The sequence below is a fragment of the Panthera onca genome, chromosome F2 (genome assembly GCF_046562875.1).
Source record: "Panthera onca isolate mPanOnc1 chromosome F2, mPanOnc1 haplotype 2, whole genome shotgun sequence".
NCBI classification, from domain to species: domain Eukaryota; kingdom Metazoa; phylum Chordata; class Mammalia; order Carnivora; family Felidae; genus Panthera; species Panthera onca.
In genome coordinates, this window is record NC_138356.1 from 75027621 (window position 1) to 75038794 (window position 11174).

Genomic DNA, 11174 nt, shown 5'->3' on the forward strand with positions numbered 1-11174 from the left:
TGCTTCACTGTAGAGCACACCATCCTCCCCAACTTGATTTCCTGGTCCAACCTGGCTGCCCCAGCTCCAGACATCAAATCTTTATTCCAGGTATCCAGAAGGAGATAAGAACATCCCCTTTCCCTTTACATTCATTCTACAGATTGTCCCCAGGACTTCCACTTCCGTCTCCCAGCTGCCTAGCTGCAGGGGACACTGGTAAACGCAGTCCTTATATTGGGACACACACTGTGTGACACACGTATTCGGGGACAATTAGCAGTCTGTGCTGCCAGGTTAGAAGAGGTTAGATCATTCAACTTAGATCCAGGGGCAAGAGCGCAGAAACTCATCTCAGGTGCACAGTGTGGGCTTGGAGTTGCTTGTTGCCATAGCGACTAGAAAAGCCTGAACCTGCCAACTGTCGTGAAGAAAAAAAAAAAAAATCGTCCTTGTCCCTCAGCCCCTGTGTTCTGGCCAGAAATCTCTGGTCGATAATTTCATAAGTTTAGGTCGGGACTTGCTTGTGATGTTAAAACAACTTGTTTCTTCTCCTGGTGCCGAACACTTCTGCCCTGGCAAAGTTCAGAATGTATTCTGCGGAGTGAAGAGAAAGGAAATCCCAGAAGTCAAGTCTGGGGGGAAATCAGCATATGGCGGATATTCGAAGTATGTGGTATAATTAAAAAAAAGAAAAAGGTTATGATGCATTAGAGTCAGATTAGTCTGATCATGCCAATTAAAATGTAACTGAGCAGTGAGGTAATTTAGACTTGTAAATTTTCATTGGAAAAGTTTTTTTTTTTTTTTTTTTAATTAGAAAGTGTGCCAAGTTTGACTGTTCGGAAGAATCCAAGAGTCTCACCCTTGGTTATAAGTTGAATTACTGCTTCACTAGATGTTTGAAATAGGCAGGCTTTTGTCACATCGGTTGAAGCAATGGAGAGGATTTAACGAATCCAGTTGTTATCTGGGCCCATTGTGTGAAGTTATTTAGGGTTCTTTAAACAAGAGACTCCTTGAAAGTAATTGTTAAAATATAGTCTACGTTAAAAGAGACTTAGAGGTTGAATTGAAAGATCTAAGGGAAAATGGGTTTTTTTACTGATTTTCATATTAAAACATTTTTAAAAACTCAAATAGTTTTCAATTGTGCAAACGTTGTCTCGTAACAATAATAGAATAATAATAATAATCAAAACCTCAAAACACAACTTCCACTTTTTCCCATTTTTATTTATTTGTGTACAAAATAGAAGGGCTCTGGGGAGCCTGGGTGGCCCAGTCGGTTAAACCTCGCACTCTTCCTTTCAGCTCAGGTCACCATCTTACTACTTGTGGGTTCGAGTTCCAAGTTGGGCTCTGTGCTGGCAGTGTGGAGCCTGCTTGGGATTCTCTCTTTGCCCTTCCCCTGCTCACTCTCTCTCTCTCTCAAAAATAAATAAACTTAATTTTTTAAAAACTTTCTGGTATTTAAAAAAAAAATTTTATGTTTTTATTTTTTTTTTTTGAGGCAGAAGGAGACAGAGCATAAGCAGGAGAGGGGCAGAGAGAGAGGGAGACACAGCATCCGAAGCAGGCCCCAGGCTCCCAGCCGTCAGCACAGATCCCGACGCGGGGCTCGAACTCAAGAACCGCGAGATCATGACTGGAGCCGAAGTCGGCCGCTTAACCGACTGAGCCACCCAGGCGCCCCCTCTTTAAGAAAAATTTTAAACCCAAATCAAAGATGCCTCTGTCCAAAACTTCTGGGAAAGAAGTAGCCACGCGCCAACCAGGGCTGGGCACCCACCACGTGCAAGGTGCACGTGACCTGGCGGATGGAGAGACACACGCGTGAGTTCTGATCCCAGCGTGTTCCTTTCCTTACCTAGACCCTGCGTCAGCGCGCGCCCACCAATCCACCCCTCACACCTCTGTCCCAGACCCCTGGGAGGCTGTCACCCTTTCAACCATGAGCCGTCGAGCACGTGGAAAGACGCCCATTCAAGAATCTGTTTCCAGGAAGGCATCCAGCCCTTCAGCCACATCTTGAACAGCCAAGCTTTGATCTCTACAGTCCCACTTTTTCCCTAGACCCGGACCGTACCTTGTGGTGGGGCTTCCAGACAACCCAAGTTTGCGTACTGACAGCTCACTTTGTCACCGTGCACAAGTCACTCAGCCTCTCTGAGCCTTCTCTTTCTCGTCGGCAAATACAGGGAACTCACCATAACGTCACAGACCTCTCGTGAGGCTTAATTACGGCATGATTTATATAAATCTGAAGACCATTTATATATAAGATCTTAAGACCTTCCCTGACCCACAACCAATGCTGGATTCACATTAGTGCCCCGGGGTCTCTTTAGAAAATGGAGGGCCAGAACTGGCCAAGCCCTTTATTAATTCAAACCGTTCATTTTACTTTCTCTGTGGTTCAGAGAAACTCCCTGACTCCCTCAGAGTCCTGCAGGCAAAGTCAAGGGAGAGTCGTTCATTGACTGGTATGTTTAATAAATGCGTAAATGATACTTACAACGTATCAGACGCTGCTCTAAGGTGGTTGACAAATACGGGTACTCTTTTTTTAAGTTTATTTATTTTGAGAAAGAGAGAGAGAGTTGGGGGGAGGGGTCAGGCTGAGAGAGAGAGAGAGAGAGAGAGAGAAAATCCCAAGAAGGCTCCACACTGTCAGCACAGAGCCCAACTTGGGGGTCGATCTCATGAACCATGAGATCATGACCTGAGCCGAAATCAAGAGCCAGACACTTGAGCCACTGAGCCAGCCACCCAGGCACCCCATTGGCAAATATCAGTACTCTTAATATCTGCAGACCCCTGTGACGTCAGAATTATTTTCACCTGCAGTTTCCAGATGAGGAAACTGAAGGTTCGGAGGCTTGTAACTAACAAGAGAGGTGTGCAAACCCGGGCGGCCGGCTGCAAAGTCTGTGCAAGGAAGCACTGTGTTCGCTCCTGGAATGTGCATGATCCTTCTTTAACACCCGCCCACTGCCAAGGGCACCCCCTCTCCCCCTCTCTCTGTCACACTCTGCCTCCTCCTGCCTTTTAGCTATCCTAATTAATAATAATGAGAGCGAAATCACTTTCTCTTCGAATCCCACCGAGCAAAGGCTGAGGAAAAGCTTGCTCGTTATCACGTTACTCTAGGAGAGAGATTTCCAAAGAAGCTGGAGAGAGAAAAGGGGAGGCGAGTTGGGAGGGAGTGGAACACAGTGGGGGGGTATGTGATGGGGAGGGGGGCACCACTTGGTATTGTTTTATCACCAGGACCGTCTCTAAGAGGCTCAGAACTGCTGCACCAGCGAGCAGACTAGGGGGCGGGGGGGAGGGAGGGGAGCGAGTTCCCTGGCTTCCTTCCACTTCTCATCCATCGCAGGTCTGGCCTCATGGGTCATCCACTCACCAGCACTTCCTGGGCCAAGGATGCTGGTCATGCCCGGGCTCTAGGAATCCCACCTTGGAAACAGCAGAGACCCCGGGAGAAGCTTGTCATGGTGGGAGGGGCTGAGCTGGCGTGGGAACGCGTGGAGGGTTCCAGGGTGTGGAGAGGGAGGCTCTGAGCAGCTGGGCTGTGTGCTGGGGTGGGGGGGGGGGGGTCTGATACACCTGCCCAGCAGGTGTCGAATCCTCTTGACTGTCCAGATCCGGCCAGGACTTCCCCGTCTGTCGTATTTTCCTCATTCCTATTTATCCTTAAGCTAATTGTCTCTGTAATTTGGGGCAGGTCTCTTAATTTCTATTGCTTTTCCATTTATTAAATGGGATATTATGAATATCAGATCAGCTAATGAACAGACAGGGCACGCATCCAAGATTACACAATGGCTGATGGTAGAGCAAAAAGAAATATCTAGCTTTTGCAGCGACGTCAGGGTGCTTTTCAAACAACACTGGAGAGGAAGAAACTTTTAACCATCTGGAAGCCAGCCACGGAGAAAAAGCCCCGTGCAGACTTCATGGGAGCCATCTGTAAATGGCTGACATCAGGGCCTCCATGTAAACTCATGGAGGGTCAAGAAAGTGAGTTCTCCTCATTCCCTGACTTCTGAGTGGTCAAAGAAGGTTTCGTGCTCAATTTATAAACAATGCCCCTGCCTCAAGATGGCATCCGTAGCTGACAAATACTTCCCTTCTTTACCCGATGGCGACACAGATCAACGAAGCATTGAAGGCATTTGATCATTTTGAAAAAGCACAAGATACAAATAATCAACATGTATTAAGCCACTCTTAGGTACCAGAAACTGTGCTAGGTGCCGCATCTCCAGTAGAATTGTGCGTAACATAACATAAATTATGCACTTCTGCCATTCAGGGCACAGCTCAATGCAGGGTAACCTGTGCGGCTCCCTGGGTCCCTCCAGCAGCCCTGGGAGATGGGAACTGGTATGAAATGGACACTGGTTTTGTCTATTTCACAGACGAGAAAAACGAGGCTCAGGGAAGTTAAGTAACTCGCCCCATGTCACATAGGCCTGTGGCTGTACAGGTGATACCGTGCACTTCTCTCTCCTCGATGCTAGGTGATGCTCAGCTTGACCCGCATTTGGCCCCCCGGGGTCTGCCAAGCTGCCAAGCTGGGATCTTGCCTGGAAGATAAAGTGCAAACTCTGTGTGGAATGTTCTACCCAGCCGACCTCCCCACCCCTACTGACCCCTTCCCACCCTATGCCCTTCTGCTGGTGCCAGGGAAAATGCACTGCAAACCCGATCTGCTACATTCTAGTTCTCTGACCTTGAACGAGTTACCGTCACCTCTGGGCCTCTGTGTCCTTATCTGCAGGCTTAGGGGAAGAAACTCTTCCTTCACAAGGGTCTTAAAGGGACGCTGCACATTGTGTGGGAAACGCTTCAATGCCAGGAACATAGACGAGTTTAGTTAATGCCCATTTTCTTCCCTTCCGCCTTCTGAACTTCTGAACTTCAGCTGAGATCAGTTTGCAACATGAACCAGGCTCCGCCCAGCAGATACCTCCTGTCCCTCCCTCACTTTGCAAGAGCCTGGGGAGGGAGCACGCTGTGTTATATTTATCAGAGTATGTGTCTCTCCTCCCACTGGGTTATGCGAGGGGGGAGCTTTTGGGTCCACCTGTCCCTAAGTGCCCTGGGCGCCCCTCAGGGTCTCGGACAAGTGCAGGGGCTTCGCGGATAAATGCCTGTTGCATAAACGAGGGAACAACTCAATCCTGTCTTTTCGGGTGCATAGCAGGAGCGCAGGACTGACTTGGCAACTTGGGATTTGACTTGGTTAGACCTGTGTGTGCCTGTTTGGATCTCCAGGGGAACTCAGCGGAGAGGGATTATCTTTTAGCCTTTCTGCGTGCTGCTCAATTCAGCCAGCATTTTCCCCTGCAATAAACACAGAAGTGGGGAAAAGGCAAAGAAAGACCCGCGGCTCACGAAGAGCGCGCGGCTCTGCCCTCATTTCTGGGCTCATCATGCCGGTTCTTCCAAACCCCTGCACAAATTAGCCACTCGAGAGGCATTTTTTAATGAATACACATTTGTCTGTGTCCTTTGCCCAGACTCACAAGGCAGCAGAAAAAGGAGGCAGGCAGGCTCCAAGATCAAAGAAATCAAAGAAATTTCGGGTGCTTACCCTTCTACATTCTCCCTCCCCCTCTCCCCCCCCCCCTCCGGTCTTGCATAGATGTAAACACACAGGTACCCGCACACACGCTGTATTTTCCAGGTTTAAGAAGCAGCAATCTCAAGTAACTAGCACAGAAATAGTAGGCTTGCCCCTCCTTCCAGCTGGGGTTTAAAATAGTTTCATGACTGCTTCGCCCTGTCTGCAACGGAACATTTCACACCACCAGGAGGGACCCGCCCAAGCTCCCCCGCCCCCCAGCATAGAGGCCTGCCAGCACAGGACAAGTGGGGCCCAGGAGGTCTCCAGACCAGACGGAGTCCACGCTGATGCACCTGCAGCCGGCCAGTTGTTCAGGTCATCAGCACACAAAGGCACCCGCTGCAATTAGTGTCACAGGCAGGCTAAGCAGGGCTGGGAGTGGAGGGGTGGGGGGGGCGGGGCAAGGGGCAGACAGGACAGGAGGTGGATTCGCCGCCTCCGTGGTGACCAAGGGTTTGCAGAGCATCGCGCCTAATCTGCGCTACCAACCCATTAATCATCCCTCAGGAGTAGCGTGAGGGTGAAATCCGCCGAGGCCTCTGGAAGGCCCATGGCGGAAAGACACAGAGAAGGAACGTTTGCCCTTATATAGGGCACGACTTCTGCAAAGTGCACCGACCTTCAGCGTAAAGCTCAGTGACCTTGTACACGCAGTGCATCTCCGTCCAGAAGGGGCCGCACCCAGGCACATCCCGGTGTCCGCGTGCTTGATGTAAATATCTATTCCCTTGCCCCCAAAATACACTGCCCCCAGCTCGAAACTTACAGGGATTGAAAAAAGACCTTTGAAATGTAGCACTCTGTTGGAAAATAGATGTTGACTAGAAAATTGCCCCAATTTATTGCTGCTTTTGCCGCTACTTTTTTTCCACCAGGTACCTACTGGGTATCATCATCAATAACATGATAACCATTTGTAAAAAATCTGAGAAACTCCTACCACAGGGAACTGTGTTTCCAAGGAGTTATGAAGACACGGGGCCATCCTGCAGCCCCGCCTTCGATGCCCGTCGGTCTAATTTCTGCATTTCGAGATATGCCCTCAGAGACTGCAGGCCTCAGAGGAAAGACTGCCAAACCCGAGGGTCAGTTCTCCAGATTTTACCACCACCGAGTCACCTGGCCCGCCTCGAGCCTTGGGACCCCCGTCTGTAAAACCCCAGGAATGGTATTTGCTTTCCCTTTCTCTGTGCTTTAAAGGTAAAGATGGCTCTCTCTTCAAGACCACTCAGACCTGGGTCCCTCCAAATCCTCAGACACAGTCGGGACGTTGCTAGCTTACATGGAGTCTCTATGCAATTAGAGACTGATGGGTGAGTACAACCCCACCCCTCAGGGAAATGGGTGATCCCTTCTCGAGAAGGAAATTCCCACTTGATTTTGACAGGTCTAGTCTTGCCGCAGAGAACACATTTGGCCAAAAGAGGGTGATTTGGATTTCAGCCTCTGCTCATCTTTTTTTTTTGTGCAGTGCACAACCTATAGAACCGTATGTTCTGGCAGCCTAACAGGTCTCTCGTTGGTTGACCCAGACCTTTTGCACTCCTGGCTTAGCTGACTTCAGCCCTCCTTGCCAGGGCCTCAAGCCTGGAGCTCCCCAACTCCTTCGGGCTGTTGAGTGGATCCTTGGCATTTGAGGATTTTCCTTTCTTGGTTTTGACTCTTGTCAAATCAATGCAGAAGGTTCACAGTAAAGAGATCGGTTTAGAGAAGCGGGGCATTTAGTGCAGGAATAGCCGCTCATTAGCTTTGTGATCCTGGTCTGACTGTTTAAGCTTTCCAAGCCCCCATTTGCTTATCAGTAAAACAGGACGATGATGGGTGTCTCACTGGGTCTGTTGACTGGGAAGATTAAGCAAGACCATCTGGGAAGGCCACTGGACACATAGGACACACTTGATAAGGCACATGTTCCCAGGACTGTTCTCTGATCCAGGTCAGCAAACTTTTCTCAAATTCTCTAAAAAAAAAATGTTTTTTTAATGTTTATTTATTTTTGAGAGCGAGTCAGAGACAGAGAGACAGAGCAAGGGAGGAGCAGAGAGAGAGGGAGACCCAGAATCCGAAACAGGCTCCAGGCTCCGAGCTGTCAGCACAGAGCCCGACGTGGGGCTCGAACCCACGAACTGTGAGATCATGACCTGAGCCGAAGTCGGGCGCTTAACCGACTGAGCCACCCAGGCGCCTCGGTCAAATTCTTTTTTAAAATGCAAAATTTAGTCTTGGTCTGTGAGCCATAAAACATCGTCCATGGGTAGATTTGGCCCATGGGTCACTATTACAGTAAGACTATAAAGAAGTCATTTACCTTTTTTAAAAATTATCATTTTTTAACGTTTATTTGTTATTTATTTTTGAGAGAGAAAGAGAGAGAGCAAGAGAGAGAGAGAGCAATCACAAGTTGGGCGGGGGGGTGGGTAGAGAGAGAGAAAGAGGCACAGAATCAGAAGCAGGATCCAGGGTCTGAACAGTCAGCAGAGTCCGATGCAGGGCTTGAACTCATGAACTGCAAGATCATTACCTGAGCTGAAGTCGGATGCTTAACCGACTGAGCCACCCAGGAGGCACCCCCCCTTTTTTTAAAATGTTTATTTATTTATTTTTTATTTTTATTTTTTAAATTTTTTTTCAACGTTTTTTATTTATTTTTGGGACAGGGAGAGACAGAGCATGAACGGGGGAGGGGCAGAGAGAGAGGGAGACACAGAATCGGAAACAGGCTCCAGGCTCCGAGCCGTCAGCCCAGAGCCTGACGCGGGGCTCGAACTCACGGACCGCGAGATCGTGACCTGGCTGAAGTCGGACGCTTAACCGACTGCGCCACCCAGGCACCCCTGTCTATTTATTTTTGAGAGAGAGCACAAACAGGGGACGAGCAGAGAGAAAGGGGGACAGAGGATCCGAAGCGGGCCTCCACACTGTCAGCACAGAGCCCAATGTGGGCCTCGAACTCCTGAACCGTGAGATCATGACCTGAGCCAAAGCTGGACACTTAACCACTGAGCCGCCCAGGCACCCCTGCTTTTTAAGTTTTCAGTTAACCTTTCTTGAATTTTACACAGGAAAACATGATTGTGTATGTGGTTGTTTGTGTTTTAAATACTGGAAGATTCGTGACATTTGTCGGCTCTGTCCCTCGATGACTTACTCTAGACTCAAAATACAGCTCCCTTTTATTGAGTGTACATGACAGGCCTGGGATCCAGTATTCTACTTACATTTAATTTAACTCCTAGAAGTCGGATCATCCCCACTTTATGGATGAGGTCAGGGGAACTCAGAGGGGTAAGTAAATTTACCCAACGTCACCCAGCAAATATGAGGCAGAACAGGATCCTGTCTCAGTTCTGACTGACCCTAGAGCCCTGGGTTTTTAGTGCCGTTCTCTTCTGACCTCCACCTTCCCTCGTTGACTCCTTGGGTCCCATCCTGGGTCCTGAGCTGCCAGCTCTCCCCAGCCCCACCCCCACCATGGAGAGGGGAGGAAGATTCTGCTTAGTATTAGCTGCGTATGTTCCGAGCCGGGTGCCTCCTTTCTCCCAGCATTCTTTAAACGCAGTGAGGTTGGGAAAGAAGGTCTGGAAAGGACCACAGTCAAGTCCAGAAAAGCCTCAAAGAGCAGGAGGCAGTAAGGACTCAGCCAGTGCCGGATCCCATTAATTGCTTACTAGAGTATCGGGGCGGGACACAGCTCTGTTATCTCTGAGATGAGGGCAGGAGCCAAGGCCCCCGTGGGGCCACCAGAGACACGGAGGGAGACTCATCTGAGTCGTTGCGTAAGCGTCTGGTAAGTCAGAAATTCAAATAAACCAACGAAAGCAGAAACAAGAGGGGCGGTTTTACATAATCTATGTCAGAAATGGTAACGAGATAAATACATCACCAGAAATGCAATATTGATCTCATTGAGAGAGCGGAACATTTTGTCTTGCCAAAGGTTCTGAGGTCAGCCGTTGGCTGATAAAGCAGTTATAAGCTTTTCCGGCCGCATGATATTTTGAAAACTCTGGACCTGTCTGTGGCTGGACCAGGAGGCCGAGCCTAATTATGACAACTCGAGCTATTATCCTTATTTCTAATAGTAAAACTTCTTCTTGGAAGTCTGAAACGATAGCCCTAGACAGATGTTTCCCAAACTGTTATGTACAGACAGATCACCCAGGGGTCTGGTGAAAAACGTGGCTGCTCAGCCAGCGGGTCCGGGGCAGGGTCTGAGATGCCGCGTTTCTGACCAGCTCTCAGGGGGTGGCGATGCGGCCGGGCCTCTGGACTCTGGACCTCGCTCCAAGTAGCGAGGCTCTCTGCGCCACATCCCACGTGCACAGCTGGCCCTGACTTAAAGTGACCTCTAGGCTTCACGTAGGGTCACTCTGTGACTGTGTTCATAGCTGAGTCCCAACAGAAAGAGCCCCACGCTGGGGAGCAGGACGTGAGCGTCCAAATGTAGTCTGTTCCTTGTCTGTAACGGGCTCTTTGGCAAATTGTCTTGGCTCCCAGAGTCTCCGTTTCCTCACGTATGAACGAGAAAAAAAATAAACATTCCACAGAAAGGCTGGAAGGAGTAAATGAGGTCACGTGTGTAAAGACACTCAGCACATGCATACATGTATCTGAGCCTGAAACTATTCTCACAGGCCAGCCCTCACTCCAAGTACCCTCAGGGTGCCCCCCGCCCGTAGTGCCCACGGTGGAGTGTGGGCTCCATGCTTGAGAGTTTGGAAAGCAGGTTTTTTTTTCTTTTCTTTTCTCTTTTCTTTTCTCTTTTCCTTCATTTTCTTTTCTTTTTTCTTTTTCTTTTCCTTTTCTTTCCTTTTCTTTTCTATTTTCTTTTCTTTTCTCTTTTCTTTTCTTTTCTTTTCCTTTCTTTTCCTTTTATTTTCTTTTCTTTCCTTTTCTTTTTTTCTTTTCTCTTTTCTTTTTTCTTTTCTTTTTTCTTTTCTTCGTTTCTTTTCTTTCCTTTTCTTTTCTTTCCTTTTCTTTTCTTTCCTTTTCTTTTCTTTTATATTTTCTTTTCTTTTTCTTTTCTTTCCTTTTCTTCTTTTCTTTACTTTCCTTTTCTTTTCTTTTCTATTTTCTTTTCTTTTCTCTTTTCTTTTTCTTTTGTTTCCTTTTCTTTCCTTTTCTTTGTTTTCTTTTTTCTCTCCTCCCCTCTCCTCTCTGTTCTTTTCTTTCCTTCTTCCTTTCTTTCCTCCTTTCTTTCTCTCTCTCTTTCTTTCTTTCAAGTGTATTTATTTATTTTGAGGGGGAGAGCACACGAGCAGGGGAGGGACAGAGAATCCCAAGCAGGCTCCCCACTGTGAGAAATGAGATGACCCATTTTCAGAAATACCAAATAAAAGCTGTGCTGTCTAGTTAACAATACCTTTACAACCTGAATGGAAATATGTAAGACCCCACCCCCACCTCCCCCCCACCCCTCCCCCCCCACCAATGGAGTCCCAAACCCTTGGACACTTCGCTTCTTGGTTCTTCTTCCCCTTTCTGTTTCTCAGGCTGATTTTTGCAGGCTTTGCAATGAGCATCGGCCAAAGAACTGAAGTCTCTGTGTCACCACGAG